The sequence below is a fragment of the Mustela nivalis genome (genome assembly GCF_964662115.1).
Source record: "Mustela nivalis genome assembly, chromosome: 7".
NCBI lineage: Eukaryota > Metazoa > Chordata > Mammalia > Carnivora > Mustelidae > Mustela > Mustela nivalis.
The window spans coordinates 87,360,613-87,382,336 of NC_139026.1; the positions used below are offsets into that span (position 1 = coordinate 87,360,613).

The 21,724-nt window shown below is 41.8% G+C and overlaps 1 protein-coding gene across 2 annotated transcripts in view; it reads left to right on the forward strand.

Annotated features, from left to right (window-relative positions):
• The first annotated feature begins 549 nt into the window (after nt 1-549).
• Nucleotides 550-21,724, forward strand: part of SPATS2 (spermatogenesis associated serine rich 2) — a 143,040-nt gene continuing 121,865 nt past the window's right edge. The window contains exon 1 of one of the 2 annotated variants that reach the window (XM_082741196.1): nt 550-1,261. The gene's annotated coding sequence lies outside the window, so the exon portion shown is untranslated. The remainder of the gene's footprint in view (nt 1,262-21,724) is intronic. The other variant, XM_082741197.1, reaches the window with a different exon arrangement.

Sequence of the window (21,724 nt, forward strand, 5' to 3'; positions counted from 1 at the left end):
GATGGTTCTGGTCCTGGGGTGGTTGGGAATCTGATCACGAAGCCCTAAGAGTATTTAACAGGATTCATGGGCGGCCCAACTGCCCACAACCGCATGACGGATGCAGACAGCTGAGCAGACTAGAAAACCAACTCAGAAATGGGCATGGGCAGTGTGTCCCGCGGACGAGGTAGAGAATCCTCAAGTGGTTCCAGAGGTTGTCCTGTCCCCGACCCCGCACCGGCCTCTACGGACTCCCAGGTTGCTGAGCGGTCGGGAAGTCCGGACGTCCAGGAGCTTCCGAAATGGCCTTTTGGAGTCAAACTTGGATTGGGGAGGAGGGAAAGGAGAAAGTGCTGGGAAGTCCTCGGGGCTCGGTCGTGAGCCGCTAACGGAAAGGCCTCTTGAGACAGCCAGTCCTTCCTGGGACCTAGAGATCAAAGCCCCTCGCAACGTTCCCCTCGAGGCGTCCGCCTTCGGCAATCTCCGGGGCACTTTCGGCTCTTTCCGGCAGTTCCAGCCAGGGCCCTCCACCCTCCGGGCGCGCAGTTCCCTCCTCCCGACGCCGCTCCGCTCTTTCTGGGCCTGGGCTGTTGTGCACGTGGGCGTGAGCTCTGGTCTCAGCCGTCCCTACTCCCATCTAGTTTGTTCCCGACCCCACTCCTCCAATCCCTACTCTTCCTCGTTTTCCCCAATTCCCGGCGACGCCCGAGCTCCCTGAACTCAGGCGCCCAACCCGGCGGGCGGTGCGAGGCGCGAGGGACTGGGTCACGAGAGGAGCGGTAACCCGACGGACTAGAGCCCGCCTTCTGACCCGCGCCTCTCCACTCGCAGATCCCCAGCGCGCGGGCCGCCTCGCGCCCGGGCCTTCGCGCGCCGGTTTGGCTGCAACGGCCTCGAGCTCGGCGCGCCGGGTTCGCGCCGGCGCGAGCACGCGCCCTGTGCGCTGGCTGGCTGGCGCGCACGCGCCCGAGCGGGCTCCGGGGCGGGGCGAACAGCGCGAGCCCCGGCGAGGTCGGTGTGGATCCGCCGGCATTCCGGCCCCTAGCCGCGGCTGCGATCCCTAGCCCGCCGCCCGGGCGAAGCGGAGAAAGGGGCGGTGGGGGCGGGGCGGCGTCCGGCTCTGGGAGAGCTGGGGGAGGAGCGCGGCGGCGACGGCGGCCGCTCTAGAAGAGGAGGAGAAGGAGACGGAGGAGCTCCTTTCCTCTTCTCAAACCCTGGAGCGTCCGGGACGCAGAGCCCGGAACTGGGGGGACGCGGCAACTGCGGGGGCGCCGGCTAGGTAGGCTGATGGTACTGGGTGGAGGGGTTGGTGGGGGATAAGAGGGGGGCACAGAGGTGCAAGAGAGCGGGCTTGAGGGAGGGCACGGGGGAGGGGGTAGTTGTTGGGGGTTGGGGTGTGGAGAGGAGGGGGACTTGAGCCTTCTGGGACCTGGAGTACCCAGATGGTGAAAGGCTTCTGGGGTCAGTGGGGCGGACCGAAGCACACGGGTCCGAGTTGGGGGGTTTCCAGAGGCACAGGCCGGGGAAACAATGGAGTAAAGGGGGACTCTGGTGTGAGCGTGTGTGGGGTATTGGATTCTGAGAAACAACGAGATCGAAAAGAATGAAAGAATGGGTCATTTGGGATGAGAAGTACAATGAATTGGGAATGCAGTGGGGATGCATAAGGTCATCTGCGTGGGTGTCCGAGGTCCTTAGGATTTGGGGGGCAAAGTGGGATTTGAAAAAAAGAGAAAGGCATTTTTAGGAATGGGGGGAGGACGGAAAAGAAAATAAGGTAAAGAAAGGGTAGTAGAGAAATAAAATAGATGTGGTTTGTTCTTAAAGCGGAAGGGTAGATCTTGTTTGAGAGTACAAGGTAGGTGGACTACAGTGGCATCTTTCTTCTAATTTATCCAGGATGATTGGGTTCTTTTGGAAGGTGGATCTTTCTCAGGCTGGCCCCTCTGCTGAGCAGTGCAAGCTGTTCTTTTAATAATTCGGCTATCATTTATAGTCCGTTTCATTGATGAAGCATGCCTGTAGTATTTATTTCTCCTGTGTTCATTAGGTTACTGTATGTAATATACCTGTGGTTAATGAAGCAGGGGAGAGCATATCACCAACAGGAGGCATCTTGCTTTGATGAGTTAGGTCAGTGATAATGCAGAGTTCAGGGTGTTTGGGGGGAGGACCAAGAGTTTATTTTCATGTAGACTAAAAGGTGATGAAAAGCCTTGATAAAATCGAAGTTATCTATACTTTGTTAGAATTGCAGTTTCTCACTGAGAAATGTTCATGTACCATCTGCTACTGATTTTATGCTCCTGGGAGAGTTTGGGTTCTGCCTCAAGAAATTCTTGATGCTGATATCAGATTATCAGGCTGCCTTATACTTTCCAGTTTGAATAAAGGTGACTTGAAAATACTGTAGGAAAGTATTTCTGGGGTTATGATCTTTGCATTGGTCTTCTTGATACTTGGATTTCCAGACCAAATATTGAGTGGTATTAGATATAAGATTGCTGATTTTGAAATTGTAGTTACCATTAAGTGTTCATAAATAGTCAGTGTTAATCTTTTTATTTATTGGGTATTAAGTTTTGCTGACTCACCTAAGGTTTCTGGGAATTTATCCATTTATATTTCTGGCTAGGTCTTGGATGGCAGTATTAGACTATAAAGATCCAAAAGTAATGATCTAAATTGTCACTTTTCTTGTATCTTTTTTTTTTTTTTTAATTTGACAGGCAGAGATCACAACTAGGCAGAGGTAGGCAGAGAGAGGAGGAAACAGGCTCCCTGCTGAGCAGAGAGCCCGATGTGGGGCTGGGTCCCAGGACCCTGGGATCATGACCTGAGCCAAAGGCAGAGGCTTTAACCCACTGAGCCATCCAGGCGCCCCTACTTTTCTTATATCTTAAAAAAACTGAACAAAGCAAGGAATGTCTTCACTAGTGATAATGTGGCTCTTTATTGACCTCTTACAGTGGACTAGGCAAGGTGCTAAGTTTGTTTTGCATGCATTATCTCATTTAACTTAATCCTCAGGGTTATCTCCTATTTTATAATGAAGAGGCTAAATAATTTACTATGGTCACAGAGCTGGTAAATAAAGCCACATTCAGACCCAGCTCTGTTGGATGGCTTCTTTAAATCTTCACTGCCTGATTGTTCTACAAGCCATATCCTTTCTCCTAATCTTCGTTGTAGTATAATCATCATGAATTGGTCGAAACTTAGGTCTGATATTGATTTATTTATTTATTTTAAAGATTTAATTTATTTGAGGTGGGGAGAGAGGGAGCATGAGTAGGTAGAGGGGCAGAGGGGGAAGCAGGCTCCCCACTGTGTGGGGGATTCTGGAGTGGACTTGGGGCTGGATCCCAGGACCCTGGGATCAGGACCTGAGCCAAAGGCAGACGCTTCACCCACTGAGCCACCCGGGAACCCTGATAATAGTGATTTAGATGAATATTGGGTTAATGGGGGTACTTCTGTAGAGTTTATAAATGTTTATTGCTCCTGGGGATTTAACAAATCTTCTGGGGTCCACATAATAGAGCTAAGGGTTTGATCTGTGAACACACTCCTGTTTAGTCTAGTGTACTGCTAAGTACTGTACCTAGGTGGCGCTTTTCCTTGTAGAAGTCAAGGCAGCCAGTTGTGGAGTCAGAACCAATTAACGCTGGAAAACAATCGAAAACTGCTCAGAGCTCAAGTGCCCTCCCAAGCACCTGTTGAGTCTGCAGTTGGTACGGGCATTATCTCTAAATATAGACAGAATCCTCTTAGAAACCGGGAGTGAAACAAGTAGAACTGAGAGAAACAGCTGGGGCCTGAGGGAGGAGCCATAGGTTGCTGGCCAAAACATCAGCATAGCCCTGAGGGGTTGATCTAGGGGTGTAGAGGGCCTCAGATACTAGTGCCTGGCAGGAGGGGAGGGAATATTTATTTCTTGAGCATTTATGTATTCTAGGCACTGAACTCAGTGTTTTATATATATCACTTCTTAAGATCTTCAAACAACTTTTACAAGGTAGATGTAAGCATTATCCCTATTTTTCAGATGAAGCTCATAAAGGTTAGGTAACATGTACAGATCACTTAGAGCCATGAAGGAAGTTTGTATATATTATTATTATTATTATTATTATTATTATTGCTTGCTGTTTCCCATTGCAGAGCTACAGTATTAAATTTGGGAAGTTTAAGTCACTCTTAGGATCCACTCTGCTTCCTGTTAGAAGTACAACTGATTATTTCAATCTTGTTATTTCCATTGGAAACTGGAAGGAAGAGCTTGGTTTTCTCTGATTTAATTGTTGGGAAGGGGAGCCCATTCATTATTTAGTAAATAATCTCCTGTAGAATATAATTCATCTTCTTCAGTTGCTTGGTGTAAATCTGTAGCAATATGAAAATGGCATGTCCCTCCCTCCTATTCTGAGGTCTTGATCTTCAGGTAAGTCATCTAGGCTGTGGAGGATGGCAGTGAAGCATGTCTGTTACAGACTCCTACCACTTTTCTTGATAGATTTTTGCCACAAAAGTTTGGCCATCATTCTTGCTCGGTTATTTTTAAAAAGTTTTGGTAAAATATAGATAATGTAAGATTTACCATTTAAACCATTAAGTATGGTGGTGTTAAATACATTAACATTGTTATGCGGCCGTCACCATCATCCATCTCCAGAACATTTTAGTCTTCCCAAACTGAAACTGTCAAACAATAACTCCCCATACCTCTCTTCCCTCAGCCATTCCCCTTTCTGTGTTTATGAATATGACTAGGGATTGCACGTAAGTAGAATAATAGTATTTGACTGTTGTGTCTGGCTTATTTCACTTAGCATGTTGTCTTCAAGGTTCATCAATGTTTTCGTTTGTGTCAGAATGTCATGCCTTTTTTTATAAGGACTGCATAATATTCCGTTGTAAGGTTGTACCACATTTTGTGTATCTGTTGAGACACGTGGGTCATTTCCATCTTTTGGCTGTTGTGAATAATGCTGCTGGGAACGTAGATGTACATATATCTTTTGAGTCCTTGCTTTCAGTTATTTTGGATATATACTGAGAAGTGGGATTTCTGGATCATATGATAATTCTGTTTAATTTTTTGAGGAAGTGTTACTTTTAAATATTTATTTATTTATTTTAGAGAGAGAGACAGAATGAGCTTAAGTGGGGCAAGGGACAGAGGGAGAGACTCTTCAAGCAGACATCTGCAGAGTGTGGAGCCTGACTCAGGGCTCCATCTCACAACCCTGAGATCGTGACCTGAGCCGAAGGCAGAGGCTTAACCCACTGAGCTACCCAGGTGTCCCTGTTGTTAACTTTTAAATGGTGGTTTTATTTGTGTTCACCTTAAGGTAGTACTTGGCCTTATGTTTGAAGAATGATGTTTCCTCTACTTTCTGTACTGTTCATAGGACACTTGTACTGGAAGTGATTCAAAAGGAAATGATTTACCTAGTTTTCACAGCTCTCTCTTAGCTTCTGCCTGTTTATATTTATGTATCATGACATCTGGCAAGCACATTAAAATACATTTCAACTTAGCAATAAAGTACTTTTGAAAATCTTTCAGACAGCTCAGCTGATGAAGAAAATGGGAGTATCTGTTCTGAAGAGTGAAATATATCCAATGTGGAAGGAACCATTTGTTATATATAGATCTTTCTAGTCCTACCTGTAAAGGTGGATAATCACCTTAAAAACATTATCTGTATGTACATTTGAAGAATGTGTCAGTAGTGTAGAGCATTTTCAGTTCACTTTGTTGCCTTTGAAATCCAGGGTACTTTTTTCATTTAAAAATGTTTTACATGTATGAGCTCCTGGTTACTGCTATCTTGCGGATCCTTTCATTTATTGGAAGAAGTTTGAGTGCCTGCTATGTGCTTTACATATTTTAAGAAGGTAGCTGTAATGCAGGAAGTAAAATTGGCTCAAGTCATTATTTGACTCCATTTTTCCCTCTATTTGTGTGTGTATATATGTGTTTATTTGTGTACACACACACACACGAATGAGTTCTGTAGTACCAAGTAAGGTCGATTACTGTAGCTGCATACTGGCAGTGGACTGTCTCTTAAGAATAGATCTAACCTCCCAATTCGTTTTTTTTTTTTTTTTTTTATGTCACAAAGAGGTCAATTATCTCTGCATCTTGCTTCTTGAGATTATTGTGTTACAAAGGGACTTTAGGTTCACATGCCATTTTCTGGAAGCTTCATAATTTTTTTTTTTTAAGATTTTTATTTATTTATTTGACAGAAATCACAAGTAGGCTGAGAGGCAGGCAGAGAGAGAGAGGAGGAAGCAGGCTCCCTGCTGAGCAGAGAGCCTGATGTGGTGCTCGATCCCAGGATCCTGGGATCATGGCTTGAGCCGAAGGCAGAGGCTTTAACCCATTGAGCCACCCAGGCACCCCTGGAAGCTTCATAAAAGAGTTACTAGCCCACACTGACCTTGGAGGGGTCTGTTGGTTGACCCTTGAACAATGTGGGAATTAGGGGCACTGATCCCTGTGCAGTGAAAAATTTGTGTATAACTTTGGACTTTCCAAATACTTAAAACTGCGTGTTGTATATCGTATTCCTACAATAAAGTATCTGGAGAAAAGAAAATATTAAGAAGGCTGTAAGGATGAAGAAATAGGTTTACAGTACTGTATTGAAAAAAAAATCCACGTATAAGTGGACACATGCTGTTCAAACCCATGTTGTTCAAGGGTCATTGTATGTTTTTTTTTTTAAAGATTGTATTTATTTATTTGACAGAGAGTGGGATCACAAGTAGGTAGGGAGGCAGGCGGGGGTGGGGGTAGGGGAAGCAGGCTCCCCGCCAAGCAGAGAGCCTGATATGGGGCTCAATCCCAGGATCCTGAGACCATGACCTGAGCCCAAGGCAGAGGCTTAACACTGCGCCACCTGGGCACTCAGGGTCATTGTATTTCTAAAGATGTAAAGTTTGTAAACACCTTACATTTAATACTGGGTATTAAGGATTGGTCAGAGGCCAGCATTTTGCTCTGGGTGTTCAAATCTACCATGGTGGTCTTTCGGGGTGGGGGATTGTGTGAAATATACATCCTCTTGTACACAGATTTTGCAGGGTTTGAGGGTATAGCCATTAGCGTAAAGGCAGCCCTGTGACTAATTTGTGGTTAGGGCTTACTTAGTGACTTCTGCTAGTTTAAACCCTAAATAACAACATTGGATTACTGGTAAGAAGGAGGATTTTTTAATATTACTTAATTAGCAATATAACATGATTACTAGTTGTAGAGTGTGTGGGTTCTTCTTTAAAACTGGCTAAAGGATATTGGGCCTGAGGAAAACATTTGTGATGAGGCCATTATATGATTTAGGTGAGTCACGATAGGTAAGTGAAGACGCTGTCAATGCTGTTACTTCCCACTGACCTTAGAAAGGATTGGAAACACCAATTTGTGCAACTTGAAATCTTTCTTCTCGTGAGTACACATGGTATGTCCAGTAGTAAACTATTTGCTGCTGTTTTAAGGCTACCATCAGTAGTAGAGCAGTATTTGTCTTTAAATTATCCTCTTGCGGGGGTGCTGGGTGACTCAGTCGTTTAAGCGTCTGCTGTTGGTTCAGGTCATAATCTCAGGATCCTGGGATCAAACCCCACATCGGGCTCCCGAGCAGGGAGTCTTCTTCTCCCTCTCCTTCTGCCCCTCTTCTCCCCCCACTCATGCTCGCTTGCTTTCTCTCTCTCTCTCAAATAAATAAATAAATCTTAAAAAAAAAATATTCACTTGGTCTCTGATACTTGTCACCATGGTCAGCTCATGGCTGGCTCTTCCTGGTTATCTTCTGTTGACATTGATTTGAGATGTGCATTCGTTTGTAGTGGCAGTGACTCTTCTGCTTACTTTGTTTGGTCATCATCTCAATTTTTATAGTAAATTGCCTTCATTGCTTACCTGAATATCCTGCACAAGTACTCAGCATAAGGATCTCATCATCAGAAGCTCTCTCATATTTGATGAAAGCAGTGAAATGCGTCTATCACTAAGATGGAATTACAGGAAGCTAAAGTATTGTACCTGAATGGCAAGTGATACAGAACCACCACAGACTAAATCAGCTATAGCTTAGATGCAAGCTTGGTATTGTGTTATATCTTACTGGTTAGTATACACTAGGTTTCTTGAGATGGTTTTCTTACTCCTTGTTGGCAACGCTTTAAACAAGGCTTAGTTGAGTAATCTTTTTCATCTCTGTCACTATGCAAATGTTGTATTTTATGTTGTCTTTTTGAAAGTTGATATTTGGCACACCTGGGTGGCTCAGTCAGTTAAGTGTCTTGATTTTGGCTTGGGTCATGATTTCACAGTCATGAGATCAAGCCCCATTTTGGGGCTCCACACTAAGCCTGGAGCCTGCTTGGGATTCTCTCCCCTTTTACCTCTGCACGCTCCCCCTCCCCTTCTCCTTCCTCACCCACTCTCATACATGTTCTCTCTCTCTAAAAAAATATAATAAAAGAAATAAAAGTCAATATTTGACATTTGTTATTTGTCTGCCTGCCAATATGTAATGTTATGATGATCCTGTAAGTTAGACTACAAGATATTATTATTTCATGTTCTTGTAATTTGGGAGTATAGGAAACAGTGCAGTGACAGTGATTACCAAATTTGTTTAGGCATCTAACCCGAAGAAGTAGAAAAAGCTCCTGAAAATGGAGGGATATTTCGTACTTTCATCCTGATTACTTGTTACCTGAAATCTTAATATTTAAGTAAGATTATAATTATATTCAGTTTTTACATGATTACTTTTTTTTTTTAAAGATTTTATTTATTTATTTGACAGAGAGAGAGATCACAAGCAGGCATAGAGGCAGGCAGAGAGAGAGGAGGAAGCAGGCTCCCTGCTGAGCAGAGAGCCCGATGCGGGCCTTGATCCCAGGACCCTGAGATCATGACCTGAGCCGAAGGCACCGGCTTAACCCACTGAGCCACCCAGGCGCCCAGCCCTCAAGCATATTATTAAACTTCTTGGCAGCTGAACTTTTTGATGTCTGAAATGTGGATCTACTGAATAGTGTTGGTTATGATCAGGCTAATACTGATAATTATATTTTAATGTTGTGTTATTTTTCTTCTAATTTCTTATTAAAATAGGGAAGCTATATAACATGTTTGTTAAGAGTGTAAATCTGTCTTGTCACATAGAAGTTGCTAATTTGTTGGATTAATGATAGCTAAGCATAAAATTAATTGTTGGAGAGAGGGGCTATATTCTGTCAACATCAAAAAAAAAAATCACAAATCTGGCACACAGATCTGGCTTTGAATCTCTGTTCCTCTACCCTCTGTGGACTTGGTCGTCTTTTAATTTCTCTGAGCCTGCGTTTCTGAATTTGTAAAATTGGTGCAGCAGTAATCCCATGACAACCGAGTTGTCATGACTGTTGAATATTTTTAGGTGAAATTCACATAACATAAAATTAACCCTTTCTACAGTTCAGTGGTATTCAGTACATCGACGGTGTTGTACAACATCACTCTATCTAGTTCCAGAACTTTTGCCTCATCCGCAAAGGAGACCTTATATCCACTGAGCAGTAACTCTTCATTCTTCTCTTGCCGTATTTCTTGGTAACCACCAATGTGCTTTTTGTTTCTGTGAATTTACCTGTCACTATTTTACCTATTCTGGCTATTTCAAATAAATGGAATCCTATAACATGTGATCTTCTGTGTTTGGCATCTTTCACTTGGCATAATGTTTTTGAGGTTTGTCCACGTTGTAGCATGTACCAGAATCTCTTCCTTTTTATAGCTGAATACAGTTCCCTTGTATGGATATATCACATTTTGTTTATGCTTTTGTCTGCTGATGGACAGTTGTGTCATTCTCACTTTTTGGCTGTTGTGAATAGTGTTACCATGAACGTTCACATATACCAGTGTTTGAATATCTGTTTTCATTTCTTTTGGGTCTATAGCTGTGAATGAAATTGTTGGGTCATGTAGAATTTTTTTTTTTTTTTTTTAAGAGGGAGGGAGATGGGGACAGGGGCAGAAGGCGAGGGAGAGCGTCTCAGGGCTTCATGTCATAACCCTGAGACATGACCTGAGCTGAAATCAAGAGTCAGATGCTTAATTGATGCCCAAATGTAGAATTTTTATGTTTAACTTTCTGAGGAACTGCCAGCAGCGTTTGAGGGATCCAGTTCTCCACATCCTTGTCCATACTTGGAATTTTCCTTTTATTTTTCCTTTTGCTTATAGTGATCTTAGTACCTATGAGGTGATATCTTAATGACTGAGCCACCCAGGTGCCCCTGAAGTCGTCTCTTATTGTGAATCTGATTTGCATTTCCTTCGTGACTACTGATGTTGAGCATCTTTATATTCACTTGCTGATTATTTATGTATCTTCTCTGGAGAAATCCCTATGAAGTCTTTGCCCAATTTTTTTTTTTTTTTTAAAGATTTTATTTATTTATTTGACAGAGAGAAATCACAAGTAGGCAGAGAGGCAGGCAGAGAGAGAGAGAGGAGGAAGCAGGCTCCCTGCTGAGCAGAGAGCCCGATGCGGGACTCGATCCCAGGACCCTGAGATCATGACCTGAGCCGAAGGCAGCGGCTTAACCACTGAGCCACCCAGGCGCCCTGCCCAATTTTTTTTTTAAAGATTTTATTTATTTATTTGACATATAGAGATCACAAGTAGGCTGAGAGACCGGCAGAGAGGGGATGCAGGCTTCCTGCTGAGCAGAAAGCCAGATGCAGGGCTCCATCCCAGGACTCTGGGACCATGACCTGAGCCGAAGGCAGCAGCTTAGCCCACTGAGCCACCCAGGCGCCCTCATGCTTTGCTTTTAATTGATGCCCCCAAATCAAGAAATTAGAAACACTTAGAGGCAAAAATCAGTTTATCTTTGTCAGAAACCAGTGTATCATCAGTGTTTAATGTATTCCTAAGAACTATAAAGCAGTAGTGCCATCTAGTTATATCAGGTTTAGATCATCTTTCTTCATTCTACCGTGTTATGAAACATTTGTTGTGAATGCCGCAATCAAAATTTTTTGAAAACTGGGTCAGGGAAACCTTCTTTTTATAATTACTGCTGTGGGTTTCCCCTTCTAAGTGGAGCATTCCTATGAAACTTTTTTAAAAATAATATTTTATTTATTTATTTGACAGAGAGAGAGACATCACAAGTAGGCAGGGAGGCAGGCAGAGGCAGAGGCAGGCTCTCTTCGCAGAGCAGAGAGCCTGATGCGGGGCTTGATCCCAGGACCCTGGGATCATGACCTGAGCTGAAGGCAGAGGCTTTAACCCACTGAGCCAGCCAGGCGCCCCTCCTATGAAACTTTTTTCAAGTCTAAATGACAAAAAGTGAAGAAGCATTTACCATTAATTTATATGGAAAAATTTTTGAGCATTTCCGGACCCCAGAACAATGTCTCTTAGGATTTCCTGCTACCTTAGGACATATCTTGCTAATGGACACACAAAATAAATCAAGATAAAGCACAGATGCTCACGGACACAGTTAATAACTATGGCAGCTTGACGTTGAGATGCTGATCGTAGTTCCCAGGGAAGGAGCTTAAGGGTGCCACACTCACTGCTGGGCTGTGCACGGCTTTTCTAAGAGCCAGCTGCAAAGCAAAGGCCGAATGCTGTGTTTGTATTTCACCTGTTTTTGTAAAAGTGAAAATCCTCTTTGGATTTCCTTCCATTAGTGGAAACAGGTACTAACTTAGTTCTTTCGTAAAAGAAGGTGGTGTAAGGCGAACTTTTTTGAAAAGCAAGGGATTACCTGTATATAGCTGATGCACTATCATTGTTTTTATGTTTATTGCAACTTGACTTTATGGGCCGGTCAAAAGAAGATTGATGAGACTAGGAGATCAAAGTAATTAATTTAGGATTACCCTCCTGTCAGAATTGTACTGTCTTGAACTGATGAATATATTCTGGCAGGTTTATAGTATTTTATTTCAATATGCCATGATTTGGAGTGGGGCAGTAGCTTTAGGCAGAACAGACCAAAACTATATGCAAGTCTAAATTTGGTTATTTTAGGAAAGGTAACAAGGGGAAGTGTATGCTTCCAGGGGCTGGTGATTATTCAAAAACCTAACGCACTCTCCCCCTATACTCTCAAGCTTTATGTTCTATTTGCTGCAGCTCTGAACCATCCTATCTTTTCGATTGCCTCTCTGCCTTTGCCCATTCCATAAACGCTGCCTGGAATGCTTTCTAAATAAATTCGTTGTTGACTCTAAGTCTCTCAGGCAGACTAAGCACCCCTTCTTTGGAATTTATTACATACTTTCATAATAACACTTGTCATAGTGTACTTTAAAAAATGCATATTATTACTATTACTATTATTATTATTTTTAGAGAGAATAAGAGTGGGAATGCGGGACAGGGGCTGAGGGAAAGAGAGAATCCCAGGCAGGCTCCATGCCCAGTGCAGAGCCCGATGCAGGGCTCAGTTTCATGACCCTGAGATCATGACCTGAGCCAAAATCAAGAGTTGGATGCTTAACTGACTGACCCACCTAGGCATCCCCCAAAAAATGTACATTAAATTTTTTTTAAGATTTTATTTGTTTATTTGACAGACAGAGATCACAAGTAGATGGAGAGGCAGACAGAGAGAGAGAGAGAGGGAAGCAGGCTCCCTGCTGAGCAGAGAGCCCGATGCAGGACTCGATCCCAGGACCCTGAGATCATGACCTGAGCCGAAGGCAGCGGCTCAACCCACTGAGCCACCCAGGTTCCCCTGTACATTAAATTTTTAAAAATGGGTTAAATTTTAAACAAAATAAAGCAGTACAGAGGTAAATGGTGAGAACAGTTTTTCCAGTTCTCTTCCCCAAAGGCCATCACTGATAGTACCTTTTTTTATATATCCTTCCAGAGTTTTTCTGGGCTGACACAAGATTTTAGAGTATATGAAATCCTTGTTTACTTCCTTATTTTTTACTTCAGAGTAGTTTAGAAATGTTGATAAAAATTCAAGTATTATAGAAATATACAGACCAAAAAATGGTCTTTTTATCTTGATCCTTAACTCTTGTTCTTACTAAAGAATAACTCTCCTTGGGGTGCCTGGGTGGCTCAGTGGGTTAAAGCCTCTGCCTTCGGCTTAGGTCATGATCCCAGCGTCCTGGGTTCGAGCCCCGCATCGGGCTCTCTGCTCAGCAGGAAGCCTGCTTCCTCCTCTCTCTGCCTGCCTCTCTGCCTACTTGTGATCTCTGTCAAATAAATAAATTAAAAAAAAAAAAAAAAAGAATAACTCTCCTCTTCAAGAACATTCCTCTCTCCAGAGGCAATCCTATCATAAGCCTATCGAGTACTCTTTCAGGTTGTTCCATTTACACCTATGTATTTACATAAAAATTTTTTTAGGTACGTATTTTTTTTTATTCTTAATATATCTTGGAGGTTTTTTTCACATCATTATATACAGACCCATTCTATTCTGTACAGTGTTTATTCTATAATATGAATATGCATTTTATGTAATCATTTTTCAGTTGATGGATATATATGTGTGTGTGTCCCTTGCAGTTCTTTTTTTTTTTTTTTTTTTTAAGATTTTATGTGAGAGAGAGCAAGAATGAGCACAAGCTGGTTGGGAGGGGCAGAGCGAGAGGGAGAAGCACTCTTTACTGAGCAGGGTGTGGGTATGGGACTTGATACCCTGAGATCATGACCCGAGTCAAAGACTGATGCTTAACCGACTGAGCCACCCAGATACCCCTCTCTTGCAGTTTTCTAACAATGCATCAATGAACACTTGTTTATAAACTCGTTTTGGACCTATGTGAGTGTTTCTCTGGTTTGCTGGAAGTGAAATGCTGGATGAAAAGGTATAAGAGGGTATATTCTTCTAAAAATTTTAGTGAATCCTGCCAAATTGCTTTTTAAAAAATTTTGTGTTTGAAATAATTTTAGGTTTGCAGAAGAGTAAAGATAGTACAGAGAGCTCCCATATACTCTTCCCCCAGCTTCTCCTAATGTTAACATCTTTCATAATCGTAGTACATTTATCAAAACTAAGAAATTAACATTGGTACAGTAGTATTAAATTACATAAACAATTTGGATTTTCTCAGTTTTTCCACTAATGTCCTAAAAAGTTCTAGGATCCAGTCCAAGAACCCACGTTGCAGCTAGCCAGCATGTCTCTTTAGTGTCCTGCAATCTGTGACAGTTTCTGGTTTTTTCTTGTCTTTTTCACTATCTTGACACTTTGAAGAGTGCTGATCAGGTATTTTGTTGGCCATCCCTATAGGTTTGTCTGATGTTTTCTGATACCCAGACAAAGGTTATAGGTTTGGGGTAAGAATACCATAGAGGTGATGGGCCCATCTCATTGCATCGTATTGGGGGGGAGGATAGATTGATGATGTTAACCTTGATAAGTTGATTTGGTGTCTGCTAGGTTTCTTCACTGGAAAATTTCTGCTTTTCTCTTTGCATGCTCTGTTGTTAAAAAGCAAACCACCAAGTCCAGCCCACACTCATGGGGAGAGAATTAAGTTTCATTTCTTGGAGGGAGAAATATCAAAGAATTTGGACACATGTTTAAACCTCCCCAGTCATAAATAAATATTTTATGGAGATATTTTGAGACTGTCCCAAATATACTGTTTCTCTTTAAAAGTTCTACCTATTAATTTTAGCATTCTGTGGTGGATCTTGCCTAAAGCAGCTATTACTGTGATACTGAAATGGTTTTGTTTCTCTCATTACTTCTACATTTATTAATTAGAAATTTTTCATAAGGTAACTTGTGCTTTGTCCCCTGTTTATTTATGTAGCTTAATTGCATCATTATGGGCTCAGGAATTTATTCTTTGGTAACATTATTTACTTTGTCACTCACTAAATTACTTTAAAAAACCTTCCAAATTACACTCCAACCCATAGTTGTAGATAACACACTTACAACATTGGTTGATGAATGAAAGCAAGCATTTTTTTTCCTGATTGAACATGAGGTTTAGTATGTTTTATATGTTTATTAACTATATTTCTTTGTGAATTGTCTTTCTGTACTTTGTTCATTTTTAAATTGGGTTTTTGGTTTGTTTTATGGAAGTTTTTTATACTGTGGTTATTAATCCTCTGTTAAATATAATTTTTTTCCTTTTGGGAAGAAATTGTTTTCCTTCTTTTTCTCTCTTTTTTTAAATTCTTAAATTCTTTTAGCTTCTTTTTTCCCCCCTTAAGATTTTATTTATTTGAGAGACAGCACAAGCAGTGGGTAGAGGCAGAGGGAGAGGGAGAAGCAGGGAGCCCGGTGCGGGGCTCGATCCCGGGACCCTGAGATCATGACCTAAGCCAAAGGCAGAGGCCTAACCTCACTGAGCCACTCAGGTGCCCCTCCTTCTCTTCTTAAAAAGATTTTATTTAGGGAAAGCATGCTTCTCCTGCTCCACTGAGCAGTGAGCCCGATATGGGCTCCCTTCCAGGCCCCTGGGATCATGACCTAAGTTGAAGGTAGAAACTTAACTGACCTAGCCACCCAGGTACCCCTCTTTCTCTCTCTCTTAAATTACAGAAGTAATATGTTTATTGTAAAACGTGTACGTGAATAGTAAAAGTCTCCTTACCCTCTCTCTTCACTCTAATTCCCTATGCATATTACCTTTCTTAGCTCATGGAGTAACAGTTTGGTATTTTTCCTTCCAGAACTTTTTCTTTAGAACAGAAACATATATGTGTGTGTTGTGTGCGTGTACAAGTGTGTATGTGCATAGAAAACATACACCTGATAAAAATAGAACCATAGAATATTCTTCAGTTTTGCTTTTGTCACACATTTAACAAATTATGGAATTCTAATGTGTTGAAATGTATGTTTCATTGTCGTTCACTAGATTACAAGCACCTTTGTACAGAGACCATTGTCCTTCCCACTCTAAAGGTTTAATTTTTCTGGGGGCTCCTGGGTGGCTCATCTGGTTGAATGTCTGACTCTGGGATATCATTAGCTCAGGTCTTGATCTCAGGGTTGGGAGTTCAAGCCCTATGTTGGTCTCCATGCTGGGCATAGGGCCTACTTAAAAAAGAAAAAAATAAAGGTATTCTTTTTCCTGTGCAAATGACACCATTTATCTATTTGCTTATGCTAGAGACATTTCATTTCTTTAACAAAATTTAATGAATGTCTGTCTGATACACAGGAATGAACTGAACATAAAAATCCTTGCCTTATATTGTAGTTGGGGAAGGCAGATATTAAACATAGGATTAGAATGTTTAGTATTTAAATTGGTGATATTTGTATTAAAAACACCCCCCAAATTAAAAAAAAAAAAAAAAAACAAGAAAAGAGATAAGGGACACTCTATAAGCATGTAACTGTGTGTATGTGTGTGTGTGTGTGTGTGAGAGAGAGAGAGAAAGAGAGAGAGACTGAAGATGGTAGGGAAGGCCTTGTTGAAAAAGTAATATTTTAGCAAAGACTTTATTTATTTATTTATTTTTTAAAAAGATTTTATTTGTTTATTTGACAGACAGAAATCACAAGTCGACAGAGAGGCAGGCAGAGAGAGAGGGAAGCAGGCTCCCTGCTGAGCAGAGAGCCCAACGCGGGACTCGATCCCAGGACTCTGGGATCGTGACCTGAGCTGAAGGCAACAGCTTAACCCACTGAGCCACCCAGGCGCCCCTAGCAAAGACTTTAAAGTCATCTTTGATTCCTTTCTCTTCCTCATACCTCACATCAAATCCATATCCAAATCTTATTGATTACATCTCCAAAATATATCTCAGACCCACCCATCAAGTAGGTGGATTGATTTGGTAGTAGAAGTTTGCAAAAGTTTTCTTCTGATTGTTGTCATATTCTGAATGAGTTAGGAATCGGGGTGCTCAACTGAGAGTGAGGGTGGGGAGGAAACGATGAAGTTTGTGGAGAGAGGGGAAGGTGTGGGAGAATGATGGTAGCAGGGAAGTAGTGTTTGATTTCCAGGTGGCACTAGGGGCCCCTTGAGGCTTGTGGTCATGAATTTAAAGTGAGATTAGTATGTTTTTTTTTTCTTCCAACCATATTAAGCTGCAGGGGTGTATGTTTGGAGTGGATTTAACCAGAAAGAGATTTTTACCATGATAGTGGAATAAAACATGAAAGGGTCAAGGGACTAGAGCATATATGCAAGGGAGTGATTATGATAATATGCTGATTTAAATTATGGAATTTAAACCAAGTAAGTAATAAAGGGAGGACATGAAGTGGCTAAGAGGTGTGAAAAGATGGTAGAATCAGTGAATTGAAGGTCCCATTGAGATCAAAAGGTGTTGTAATTTGGGTATGTGAGAGACAGCTGTAAAGATTTTAAGTCACGGTCAGGCAGTAGGCTACAAAAATAGAGATCGTGAAGGCATTATCATGCATCGGCTGCATGGGTGAGGACAAAATCATTGGAATCAAGGAATTCAGAGACATGAGGTATTAGATCATGTGTGTTAAATCACTGAGATTTAACGACAGGATCTGTGTTGTGGAGAGTGAAAGTGTTAGGGTTCTACAGAGGAAGAGAACCCGTAGGATGGATCTCTCTCTCTCTCTCATCTGTATCTTTATATCTGCATTTATATCTGTATCTGTCTGGAATGGAACTTATTATAAGGATCGGATCATGCAGTTATGGAGGCTGAGAAGTCCATGATCTGATGTCTGCAAGTTAGGGACTCAGGAAAGTTGGCGGTGTAAATTCCAGTAAGACCAGAGGCCTGGTCTTAAACACCAGTGGTATAAGTGGTATAAGTCCCAGTCCAAGAGCAGAAGACTGACAGGTGGTTTAGTTCAGCAATCAGGGAGAGACAAAAGGAATTCTTTTTTCCTCTACCTTTTTATTCCATTCAGGCCTTCAATGGATTGGATGATACCCACCCACAATGGGAAGGGCCATCTGCTTAACTCAGTCTGCCATTTCATATGCTAATCTCATCTAAAACACCCTCAACAGACACACACAGTTATGGTCTGTATCCACATATCTGGTACCCCATGATCCAGTCAAGCCAACACATAAAATTAACCATCACAGCCAGGTAGAGGGTAATAGAGTGTTCACATGACATTCTCTTGTTTGTTTGTTTGTTTGTTTGTTTAAAAATTTTATTTATTTATTTGACTGAAAGAGAGAGCACACAAGCAGGGGGAGCAGCAGAGAGAGAGAAGCAGGCTCTCTGCTGAGCAGGGAGCCTAATTCAGGGCTGATCCCTGAGGCGAAGACAGCCGCTTAACCAACTGAGTCAGCCAGGTGCCCCTCTCGTGATATTCAAAGTGGAGGTGTTTTGTTTTTGTTTCTGTTTTGGGAAAAGGGAAGGAGACTGACTTAGAAGCATCCTGACCTCCAGGTCCAGTTGTATGACCACTTGAGGGCTGTGAGGGAAGTAGGACCTCAGAAGAGAACTAGATTAGAACAAGAAGTTGAAGAAAACGTTGAGAGTAGAAGTTGAAAATGTAGTGGAAGGGTTTCAGAATTTGGAGAGAGATGTGTGGCACATGAGGACAGAGCAGGGAATGTGTAAGAACTGTTTGGGGATTAGAATATGGGAGATGAGAGGTCTGAAAGTCTGGGGCTTCTTTTGATGGACCACAGAAACAGAGATAAAGTACATGAAGAGATTAGGACTGATAGCAGGTAGATTCTGAGCTAAGGCAGTGAGTGTTGGGAGGGAAGAAAAGGCAAGGAGTCCTTGTGCTAGGAAAGAGCATGCTTATTTTAAATTTTAATTAGTTTTTAAAATGGAAATTGTATTGTTAGGTCCGTAATCAAAGGAGCGAGACTGATAGAAACTGAAGGTCAAGGAAAGCTTTATTTTGCGCCAAGCATGGAGAATCAAACCAACAGGTCAGGGCTTCCTCTTAAAGAGAGGGCGACCCCTCCCTGCCTTATAGACTAACTTTATAGAGCAAAGGCCATGTGGTTGGTCCTGGCCACACACAGGTGGCCAATGAGATTGTAACACACAGAGAAAGCTGCACAGTCATGCTAGGTCACACACGAGTGGCCAATTGAATTACAATTTACTCTAGTAGATATTTGAACTAGCCTATCACTTTGATCAGAATTGGCGCCCAAAAGGTGGGACCCACATTTCTTGGTAGCTAGGGAGACAGTATGCTGCCCCACTGATTGGATGTCTCCACCTGGCCTGACCTGCCCTTGTATTTGGGCTTTGTTACCTGGGACTGGTTTCTCACTTCCTTTTAAGTAAGTTCCCTGAGGCAGGGGAGGGTCAGTTTATGTTTTACTGCATAAACAACAAAATCACTGTTTAACCGGACGGAATCGCTCTGGCTAAATAGGCCCTTAAAGTATTTAAGGTGTACATTATGATGTTTTGGTATACATATAGACAGTGAAATGATTACCATAATCACCACCATTTTCTCACGTAATTATCTTTTGTGTGTGTATGTAATGTGAAAACCTGAAATCTTGTCTTTTAGCAAATTTCTGGTATTCAGTATGGTGTTATTAACTCTAATCATTTTACTGTACATTAGATCTCTGGGCTTATTCATCCTATGTAACTGCAACTTTGTAACCCTTTGACCAACATCTCTCCTTTCCCCCCTACCTTCCTGCCCCTGGTAACCGCCATTCTACTCTGCTTCTGTGTATTTGACTTCTTTAGATTCCATTTGTAAGTGAGATCGTGCAGGTTGTTGTTTGCCTCTGGCTTATTTCACTTAATGTAATGTCCTTCAGGTTCATCCATGTTGATGCAAGTGGCAGGATCTCAGGAAGGACATTTTTGTTCCAAGTAGTTAGACCCTCTTTTTAAATATCTGTGCATGGCAGGGAGGGATGTCTCACTCCAGAATTAAGTAAGGAGTTTTCTTTCTTTCTTTTTATTTTTTAATTTAATTTTTAATTTTTTAAAGATTTTATTTATTTATTTGACAGAGAGAGAGAGAGAGATCATAAGTAGGCAGAGAGGCAGGCAGAGAGAGAGAGAGAGGGAAGCAGGCTCCCTGCTGAGCAGAGAGCCCGATGCGGGACTCGATCCCAGGACCTTGAGATCATGACCTGAGCCGAAGGCAGCGGCCTAACCCACTGAGCCACCCAGGCGCCCCTAGTTTTACTTTAAATCTTGTTTACTGTAAAGCATTTCAAATGCACAGGTTAAAAATAAAGAGGGGCATCTGGGTGACTCAGTGGATTAAAGCCTCTGCCTTTGGCTCAGATCATGATCTCAGAGTCCTGGGATAGAGCCCCACATCAGGTTCTTTTCTCAGTGGGGTGCCTGCTTCCCCCTTCCCACCTCTGCCTGCCTCTCTGGCTACTTGTGATCTCTGTCTGTCAAATAAATAAATAAAATCTTTTTAAAAAAAGAATAATACAGAAACACCCGTGCTTTGTCTCATCTTATGCCAATTCGCTTTATATCTTTTTTTCAAATTCGCTTAATTTATTGTGGAAATTGTCAACATTCCATACATGTAGAAAGAATATAATGAACTCCCATATATTCTCATCTGGCTTTAGCAATTATCAACATTTTTTCCATTCTTAGTATCATCTATCTTTTCCACTCCCTTCTTTTGATCAGTGGGTTTGGGTATCATCTATCTTTTCCACTCCCTTCTTTTGATCAGTGGGTTTGGGTACTGTCATCATGATCCATCCTCTTAAAGTTTTCCATGAGTCTTTTATCTAATGGTTTTTGCAGCCATGGTCTTTGTTGCTTAGATCCGTTCTTTCATTAAGGCTTGCAAAATGGCAGTTTTCTAATGTTATTATTCCGTGTTTATGAGCTGGAATCCTTCTATAAAGTGGAATTTTCCTTCATTATCTCTTTGATTACTGTAAAATACGATTTATACAGAAGAGGCAGAATAAATGCTCTGATTTGTTCTCTTCGTCAGTATTTAGAATAAGGAAATGAGTTAATCCCTAGTAACCTTCCAAAGTGACCAATGAGTTTTTTGTGTTTTAGAGCATGATTATGAGTCGGGATTTTTATGTATATGATGTATTTCAGGCACTATAGACTTTATTCTTATTGGTGTTCACATTGGGACCCATTTATGTTGACTCCTGTGTTCTTTTAATTAGACCCCAATAGCTATTGGATAGCTTTCCTGTTTGTAGACACAAGAAAATATCCCAGTTTCATCTGATTATTTCCTTTTATAAACCTAGAATCAGCCATTTCTCCTAGAAGTCCTAATTTCTTTATTGGGAAATGGTATTTAAAGATCACAATTTGGACATCAGGGTTGGTTTTTGTTGTTGTTGTTGTTGTTTTAATATGCTCCATGCCCAGCTTGGAGCCCTGCGTGGGGCTTGAACTCATGACCATGATAGCAAGACCTGAACTGGATCAAGAGTCAGATGCTTAACCAACTGAGCCACCCAGGATGCCCTAGATTTTTTTTTTTTAAGATATCATTTATTCATTTAACAGAGAGAGAACACAAGCAAGGGGAGTGGCAGGCAGAAGGAGAGGGAGAAGTTCTCTCAGCAGGGAGCCTGATGTGGGGCTTGATCCCAGGACCCTGGGATCATGACCGGAGTGGAAGGCAGATGCTTAACCAACTGAGCCACCCAGGTGCCCCCAGATTTTTTTATTTAAAGAAAACATCGCAGTTATGTTGCCCCCCTTTCCCCAGTGGTAGCCACTATAACATATTCAGTGACAATTAGTCTCTTGCATGCTTTTGAAATTTTCACTGTATATATGTACACAAACTATACAGAAGAGTATTTCATTGGTTC